Source organism: Sorex fumeus, unplaced genomic scaffold, assembly GCF_029834395.1.
Source record: "Sorex fumeus unplaced genomic scaffold, SorFum_2.1 ptg000108l, whole genome shotgun sequence".
NCBI lineage: Eukaryota > Metazoa > Chordata > Mammalia > Eulipotyphla > Soricidae > Sorex > Sorex fumeus.
The window spans coordinates 5,001-14,280 of record NW_026606165.1 but is presented as its reverse complement, the minus strand read 5'-3'; positions in this window follow the sequence as shown (position 1 = coordinate 14,280).

Sequence of the window (9,280 nt, the reverse complement as noted above, 5' to 3'; positions counted from 1 at the left end):
GATGCCGCTCTCTGTCGGTATCTTCCTTGGAGATAAGATCTGCTAAGCGCTCCTGGGTGGGTGTAGGCTTTGGACAAAGCACCTCAGAGGTGGGGTTGGAATGGGAGGTGGTAGGGTGGGTGACCTCTTTCAGCTTGTCGCTGGCGGGCGGGGGAGGGGAGCAGGAGAAAGGGGAGCAAGAGAAAGGGAAAACCGCGGCTCAGGAGAAAACTCCTCCCTCCTTCCTGGGCACTTCAAGAAACAGCCTTCGTGGAGGCCAAATCAATCCTCCTTGACTCTGCGGCCCTGGTTTTCTCGATGTAAAGACCCGCCCCCTCCGCCCCCTCCGCCCCCCCCACGCCTCCCCCTCCCCCGTGGGCTGATCAAGTGACACAAAGCCTGGGGAGAGGTGGGGCGGGGGGGGGGGGGGTGCGAGGGCGATGGTGGTGGTGGTGGTGAAGGAACTTTGGTGAAGATGCAGTAGCTTCAAAGTACTGTGAACAGAAAACACGTATCATTGATAAAATTCCCCGGGGGGTGGGGGGGGGGGAAGGAAACCATGGCACTTTTTTTTTTTTTAAATTTTATTGACTCACCTGTGAGATCTTTACAAGCTTTCATGTTTGGGGGACAGTCACACAATGATCAAACACCCATCCCTCCACCAGTGCACATTTCCCACCACCAATATCCCGGGTATTATAACCCCGCCTACACACACACACACACACACACACACACACACACACACACACACACACAGAGAGAGGCACACACCCTCCCCCTGCCTCCCTGCCTCTGTGGCAGACACATATTCCCCATTCTCTCTCCCTCACCCTCTCCCTCTCCCTCTCCCCTCTTTTCGGGGTTTATGCTTTGCAATACAGACACTGAGAGGTCATCATGTTTGGCCCTTTTTCTACTTTCAGCACACATCTCCCATCCCGACCAGTTCCTCGAGCCATCATTTTCTTCGGGATCCAAGATCCTTCGTACCCAATAGGCCAAATACCAGTCATAAGGATGGGTCTCATTCTCCACCGCCCCTATCCAGGCCCTGCTTGCTCCTCTATTTGGTTCTGTCGGTGGTCAGGGTGGACTCTGTCGCTCGCTTGCTTGTTGCCTGCTTGCTTGTCGGCTAGCTTGCTTGCTTGCTTGCTTGCTTGCTTGCTTGCTTGCTCGCTTGCTTGCTTCCTTGCTTGCTTGCTTGCTGGCTTGCTCTGCTGGCTTGACTGGCTTGCTTATTGACATGAACTCACTTGTTTTTTTTTTTTTTAAATGTAGTCATTATTTTTTGTAGTCTCATTCTCCTAAGCCTGAAACAGCCTTGAATAGGGCACTGTTTCAAAATCTCAGGGTGGGGCCTGCTCCAGGCAAGCGACGAACAACAGGATGGTCGTGGTCGTGGTCGTATTCGTTATTTATTTAAATAAATACGTACTCTTTCTTGCTGAATGAGTGATTTCCATGACCCCTTGGAGTGCCAGGGACCGAACCTGGGTCCACAGCCACCCAAGGCCAGCCATACTCAGGCCAAGCAGCTCGCCTTTCCACGGACTGAGAAGTCTCCATACTGGCTGCACCAGGCTGAAACGGACATCATTCGGACCAGCAGCGAATTCTCCAAATCCTTTTCGTGTCCCTATTCCCTATTCACGGCCGTGAGGGAGGGAAGAGGGACACGAAAAGGATTTGGAGGGTTTGCGGGGATTTGGAGGCTGGAGCGCTAGCAAAGCGGCAGGGCGTTTCCCTGCCACTCAAGCCGCCGCCGCAGCGGGGGGGGGGGGGGGGGGGGGGGGGGCCCGCCTGCCTTGCCGGCTTCAACTCCTCCGCCCCTCCCTCCAGGGCGAACGTGCCACCTCTTGACAGGCACCCCTGTCAAGAGAAACTTCCCTTCTCTCTTCCAGCTGCCTTCTCCCCTTGGCTCATGAGGCAGGCTTCCAGCTAGGGAGCAATCTTCTCGTGCCGGCCGGCCGTGTATCTGCTCTCCTTAGGTGCGAGCCTCATGGGATGTGGTTGGACCCTCCACCCACGAGTGCAGTCCCTTCTCCGGCTGTCCCTCTCTTTCTGACTCATTTCACTTAGCATGAGACGCGCTGCGCGTCTATCCACGGACTCGTACGTACTCTTTTTGCTGGCTGGCTCGCTTGCATGCTTGCTTGCTTCCTTCTTGGCTTTTGCTTGCTTGCTTGCTTGCTTGCTCGCTCGCTCGCTCGCTCGCTTACGGTTGCTTGTTTTTCTTTTTATACATACGTACACACGTACGTACGTACGTACATATGTATGCGTGTGTATTATATATATGTGTACATATATATGTATTTTTTTTTTATAAACGTCTTGAATGAATCGCCGTGAAGTACAGGGACAAACGGACAAAACTTTCTTCCCTCCCCCCGTCCCTCCCCATCCCTCCGTCTTCCCTCCGTGTCCATCTCCAGAGATTCCAACCGGGGTCACGGGGTGCAAGCTGCCCATAGTTCACGTGTGGCACAGGTGCCTGACTTGACTCCCGTTCTATTTTTTTTTTTTCTGCCATCCGGACCCGGACCCCTCGGCTATGTCCCCAGCCTCACGTGTCCCTTAGGTTCGTGGTGTCACGGCTCCATCTCGAGGTCGTTTTAAAACGCATTAAGCCACGTGAAACACGCACTCGCGCACGCACCCACCCACCCACTCACTCACGCCCGCCCGCCCCCGCAACACCACCGCTTCACAGTGACCGATTCGGGAAATGGTGAAGAGAAACGAGCGGGTGGTCGTGCGCTCTCTCGATGTGGGCGCCGCCGCCGCCGCCGCCGCCGCGCCACACTGCACAACGTCCTGCATTTAGCTTCGCGAGTGGCCACGACGAGGGTGTGCTCGTTCCCGAGGGTGCCCGTTCGCCCGAGAGGGCCACGGTGCCGGTTCCTTGGTGGAAATCTCCACGAAACTCCGCCGGGGCGAACCCGAACCGCTCCTTTCTGCGGACCCAGCTCCGATGATTTCCTAGAGCCGCTTCATGTCTCACGCCACCGCCACCGCCGCCGCATCTTCTTGTTGTCCCCAGGGAGGGAGCCGGGGAACAACGAACCGGAACGCTCTTTCTCTCTCTCTCTCTCTCTCTCTCTCTCTCTCTCTCTCTCTCTCTCTCTCTCTCTCGGGTTGCGTCGCCTATTCCTCCAAGGAGGTTGGCCCCTGACAGACGGACGGGTCCTCCCCGGTCTTTTCGTCAAGTTCATCGGGATTGGGTGGATCTTCTGAGCTCTGGGTGCCTTGTCCATCCAGTCCGCTGTGAACCCCAAACAGGCACGCAGAGGCCGAGAGGGAGACGGAGATGGACACGGACGCACGCACACAGACACAGAACAGGCAGGCGGGCCCGCGCGCTCAAACACACGCACTGAGTGGTGGGGGGTGGTTTTAGTTTTTGTGGGGGTGGGGGGGAATTGTCCTCCTCTCCATCCCCAACGGCCCTGCCTGTTTCTCGAGGGGAGGGAGGGGCGGTGGGATTTAGTTTCCCTCCACAGGAGTCGCGCGGGGCGGGGTGGCGATCGATCGCGCTGAGGTTGCTCGGGCGCCACCTGCCGTCCGCTTTTCTACGGCGCCGGAGCTCCTCTGGGCTGACGGGAGCGATTCGCTCGCACTGCCCGAGGCGGCGTTCCAGGATGTCGGCGTCCGAGTCGACTTCGGGCCCGCTGTCAAGGCGCCACCTCGCGAGGAGCGACGGTGGAGATTGGAACTGCAGGTTCTTGAGGGAGGCCGTGTTGCCTTCGCAGCCGGGTGCCGGCGCCGGGGCTGGCTGCCCGGGCGGGTCGACCAGCACCCCGGCGGCGGGTGGCGCCGTAGCTCCAGGGTCGGCAAGCGGCCCGGAGCGGGGCCGAGGGCCGGGCCGGGCCGGGCCGGGCGCGGGGCGGTCCGGGCGCGCGGCCCGGCGCTCGGCCGGCGGGTGACGCGGAGCTAAGCCCCGGGGCCGGCAGCGGCCCGGAGCGGGGCCGAGGGCCGGGCCAGGCGCGGGGCGGCCCGGGCGCGCGGCCCGGCCCTCGGCCGGCGGGTGCCGCGGAGCTAAGCCCCGGGGTTGGCAGCGGCCCGGAGCGGGGCCGAGGGCCGGGCCGGGCGCGGGGCGGCCCGGGCGCGCGGCCCGGCCCTCGGCCGGCGGGTGCCGCGGAGCTAAGCCCCGGGGTTGGCAGCGGCCCGGAGCGGGGCCGAGGGCCGGGCCGGGCGCGGGGCGGCCCGGGCGCGTGGCCCGGTCCTCGGCCGGCGGGTGCCGCGGAGCTAAGCCCCGGGGCCGGCAGCGGCCCGGAGCGGGGCCGAGGGCCGGGCCGGGCGCGGGGCGGCCCGGGCGCGCGGCCCGGCGCTCGGCCGGCGGGTGCCGCGGAGCTAAGGCCCGTGGTCGGCAGCGGCCCGGAGCGGGGCCCGGCCCTCGGCCGGCGGGTGCCGCGGAGCTAAGCCCCGGGGCCGGCAGCGGCCCGGAGCGAGTTGGGTCTATGGCTGCCCGAGCCCGTGGACGCCCTTGCCCGTGGCCGTCCTTGTGCCCGCTTGAGCCCGTGTCGTGTAGCTCTAGGGTCCGCAGCAGTTGGGAGCGGGGTGGGGGATGGCGATCCCGCTGAGGTTGCTCGGGCGCCACCTGCCGTCCGCTTTTATATGGCGCCGGAGCTCCTCTGGGGTGACGGCAGCGTTTCGGTTTCACTGCCCGAGGCGGCGTTCCAGGATGTCGGCGTCCGAGTCGACATTGGTCCCGCTGTCGAGGCGCCAGCCCGCGAGGACCGGCGGTGGAGCTTGGAACTGCAGGCTCTTGAGGGAGGCTGTGTTGCCTTCGCCGGCGGGTGCCGGCGCCGGGCCTGGCTGCCGGGGCGGGTCGACCAGCACTCTGCCGGCGGGTGCCGCGTAGCTAGCTCCAGGGTCCTCGGCGGCTCGGGAGCGGGGCCGGTGGCCGGCGCGAGAGGGGGGCGGCCCGGGCGTGTGGCCCGACCCTCGGCCGGCGGGTGCCGCGTAGCCAGCTCCGGGGTCCTCAGCGGCTCGGAGAGGGGCCGATGGCCGGCCCGAGCGCGAGGCGGCCCGGGCGCGTGGCCCGTCCCTCGGCCGGCGGGTGCCGCGTAGCTAGCTCCAGGGTGCGCAGCGGCTCGGAGCGGGGCCGGTGGCCGGCGCGAGAGCGGGGCGGCCCGGGCGTGTGGCCCGACCTTTGGCCGGCGGGTGCCGCGTAGCCAGCTCCGGGGTCCTCAGCGGCTCGGAGAGGGGCCGATGGCCGGCCCGAGCGCGGGGCGGCCCGGGCGCGTGGCCCGTCCCTCGGCCGGCTTGAGCCCGCGCCTCGTAGCTCCAGGGTCGGTCCGCAGCGTCTCGGAGCGGGGCCGATGGCCGGGCTGAACGCGTGCCGCCCTTGGCCGGTCAGCGGGCGGTGCATCGGTGCACGGTGACGGGGTCCGGCCGTGAGCCCGTGGGGGCGCCTGGTCCGCGGCCCCGAGAAGGAAGAGGACTTAGTTTTGTTTGATTTCCCGCCGCGGTGTTTCTGGGCTTCTGACTCTATCCCCTTAGCCTTCCCGAGCTGGCTTTGACCTCCGGGCCGCCGCCGCCGCCGCCGCCGCCGCCGCCGCCGCCGCCGCCGCCGTGGGGTCGTCGCGTGGCTTCGGGCGCAGCTTCGACCATGCCGAGTCACGGGGTCGACCAGTTGTCCCGTGGAGCTCCGGGACTCGGGGCGATGGGGCTCTCCTGGGTGCCAGTTGCCGGGTCCCTGTTCCAGAGGTGCGGCGGGAAGATGCAGATCGGTCCCGTTTCCGACATCGGTCCTTTTCCCGTGCGACGGGACCGGTTTGGACCGCGAGATGTGTGCTGACACGCTCTCTCTCGGTGGCTCTCTGCCGTGAGGATCGGGACCGTCGTTCCCCCGGGTGCGTGTGGGATGGTCGGGGCCTGTCTTGAGGACTTCCTCCCTGGCCTCCCGCCGCTCGAGCCGCCCGCCTGGGCCCTGTGCGCCGGCTCTCGCGTGCACCTGGGGGCAGTGTCCCAGCCGTGGCTGTCAACCTCCGGCCTAAGGCGCCCGAGTTCAGCCCGGCGTCCGCGGCCCCGATGTGAACGGACCTCCCCCAGTCCCGCGGGCCCCCGTGCCCGCTGCGTGTCAGGCAGTCTCGCTCTCGTTGGAGGGGGTTGTCCGGTCGGGGTCCGGAATCACCCCGAGGTCAGAAGGGTGGGCAAAGGCTGAAACGGGCCTCTCCCCTCTCCGGAGGGTTGCTGTCCTTTGCTCGCTCTCCTTCGGGGTCCGGTCCCCTCCTCGTCCGGGGGGACCGGTGGCCGCTCGCTTCTCGCATCCTTTCCTTGCTGATCGATGTGGTGCTGGTGTGCTCTCCCGGGCCGGGCCTAAGCCGCGCCAGACGAGGGACGGACATTCCACGTGAATGGGACCGCTCTTCTCGTTCTGCCAGCGGGCCTCTCGCTTCTCCCCCACCTCGCGGTGGGGCGGGGCGTTCAGGGGTGCGGACCCCGGCCCGATCCCGTTCTTGCCGCTCTCCTGCTTGGTGCACAGGGAGTGGGCTTTTCGGGGTCGTCTGACACGGTGGACAACCCTCGCTCTGTCGGGACCGTCCCAGGTTCCCGTTCTCTCGAGCCGGCCCCTCCCCGCGGCGGGGTGGGGCCGCCCGGCGGTGGCGCGCGCTGCCGTGCCTCAACCGGCCCTCGGTGGTGCCCCTGGAGCGCTCCAGGTCGTCCTGTCAGGTGCCTGAGGCCGAGCCGGTGGTGCCGTTTCCCCGTCACCTGGCTTCGCGGTCCTGCCCTCTTGGGGCTCTCCTCGTTCGGTGGTGTTCCCCTCTGGGGGTCGAGCCGGTCGTTGTTTGTCACACGGGAGTCGCCTTGCCGTTCGCCCCCTTGCGGCCCGCCGCTTGGGTCGTGGGCGGTTGGGCGGCCTCCGTTTCTCGGGCGCGTGCCCGCGTGCCTCGCATTAACTGGCTCTCGCGCACGCGGGCGCGTGAGCGGCGGCGGTGGGTTGTCGTTGTGCCGGGCTCTGGGAGACGAGGTGGCCCCCCCCTTGGGGGCTCTCTCTCGCTCTGTCCGGGGTTTCCGCTCCTCTCCCGTTGCGGGGGCGGAAGCCGGTCACCCGCCGTGGTGGGCGGGGGCCGTCTGCCGGGTGCTGCGGAGGGGCGGCGGGCCCTCCCGCGGACCCAGCACACAACGGACCTGACCGCGGACGCTCACGCTTCTGGTCGGTCTTGCTTCGGCGGGGCTCGGCCACCGGACCACTACGGCAGACCCCCCCCACTCGAGTCGGGGGAGCCCGGAGAAGCGGGGCAGCCGGCCTAGGTCGGGGGGCGGCGCCCCCTCGGCGGAGAATACTCCTTCTCTAGCGATCCGAGAGGGTGCCTTTGGGGTACCGGATCCCCCAGCTGCTGCCCCTCCTCTACCTGCGCTGTCAGCCACCGGTAGCAGAGCCTGCCCTTCCCCGCCGCCCTGTGGCGGGGAGAGGCTTCCGCCGTCATTCCCCCCAGACGTGGGGGGGGGTGCCGAGCGCCCTCGCTCTTTGCCTACCGCGGCCCGCGCCTCCCCCCGTCGGGGGAGGGTCCCGCCGGGCCGAGCCGGCGTCCCGGCGTCGGGGCGTCGTGTCGGTGGTCGGGGCTCGGATGGGCCCGTGTGTGCGCGGTCGGAGAAGACGGGCGTGTGCGCGGGTATGGTCTCGCTTCCTGGACCCGACCTATGCCCGCGCGATCCCCCGCTCTGCCCCGCGGGAGCCGTGCTTCCCGTGGGGGGGGGACGACACGCTGTCCGCTCCCGTGTCTGTGTGTGCCGCAGCCGGCGGTGGTGCTGCGGAGCCCGGCTTCGGGGTGTGCGTGCTCTCGGCCCCCAGCCGAGCGAGACGCTCTCGCGCGGTCCGCGCGGTGGCGTGCCCCCGAGTGACTGGACGTTGCCGTCTGGGTACCCGGACCCTCCGGCAGGACTCGGATGGGCAGAGGGAAGAGGAAGAGCGGTTTGTGGAGGCTCTGGGCGCCGTCGGCCTTCCCTGCCTCGCGTTGGGGCTGGGGAACGGGTGTCGGTGGTTGGCGCTGGACCATCCGGGTCCCCGCCGGTCGGGGCACCGTGGTGCCGTGCGCGGCTGTGGCTTCCGTGGTGGAGCGCGCGTCGGTGGGTCGGCCGTCGGGCCGGCCGGCGTCCCGGGCGTGGGTGCGGGACCGCCCTTGGTCGTTGGGCGGTGGGATTCCCGTGCAGAGTTTTCCCGGTGGCCCGGTCGGTCCCGGCGGCGGGCGCCTCCCTCTCGCGTTTTCCCCTCGGAGCCCACCCGGCGCGTGTGCTGCGTTGCCCCGGCCCTCGCGGGCCCGGACCCCCCGGCCCCTCGGGCCCCTCCCCAGGGGAGGCTGTGTGCCCGTGCGGAGCCCGGTGGTGCTTTGGCCCCCGTGTTCCCCCTCGCGTGGGGGTCGCCCGTCAGCGGCGTCCGCTCTCTCGCCCGGTGCAGGTCGTGCCCTGCCCCCTGCCGGTCTCGCCGTGCCTCTGGAGCGGCTGACCCCTCCCAGAACGGGCCTCGTTTAGCCCGGAGGGGTCGGTCGGAGGCACGTGCGTCGAGCGGCGGGGGGTGGGCGTGCGTCTCACCGGTGTCGGGGGTGTCGGTCTCGCCGTCGGCCGGTGACCTCCGCGTTTGAGGGCCGGGACGAGTCGTCGGGGGCGCCTGACCTGTCCGCGCTGGCGGTGGTCGTGGCCGGGGTGTAGCTCGAGTCTCGCCCGCCCGGTGGCAGGGTGGCCGTCGTCGTCGTCGTCGTCCGTCCTCGGCTGCCGCGGGACCGCCCTTGTGCTCGGAGGCCTCGGGTGGTGAGATTCCCGCGGTGGGCCGTTGGCGGCGGTGGCGGCGGCGGCGGTGGCCGTCGCCGGGTGCCGGGGCCCCGCCTTTGGGGCATCCCGGCCCGCGGAGGGTTCGCCCTCCCTGGGGCACCCTCGGCTCGCCCCCCGCCCCGCGCTGCCGCCCTTTTTCGTGCCGCCTCCCCTCCTCCGGTCTCGACCCGCGTGGCGGTCGGAGGTTGCCGGCGTTCCTTTGCCTCTCGCGGGGCCCCCCTCGCGGGGGGCCTCTTCCTCTCCTCCACTTCCCGTCTGTCCACCGGGCTGCTGCCGGCGTCCCGGTCCCGCGGCTCGCCCGCGCTCGGAGGTCTCGCCCGCCGCTGCGGCTCCGGCGGCCAGCGCTTTCGCTCCCTGGGACCGCCGTCCGCTCGCTCCTCCCGTTGCCGCTCCGCTCTCGCCACCGCCGGGTGGCCCTCGGTTGGACGACGGCGCGCTGTTCTCGGTCGAGGGGGGCCCCCCGGGGCCCGGCTTCGCCCTCCGACCCGCGGCGACCCCGCCCTCTCTCCGCACGGTGCCC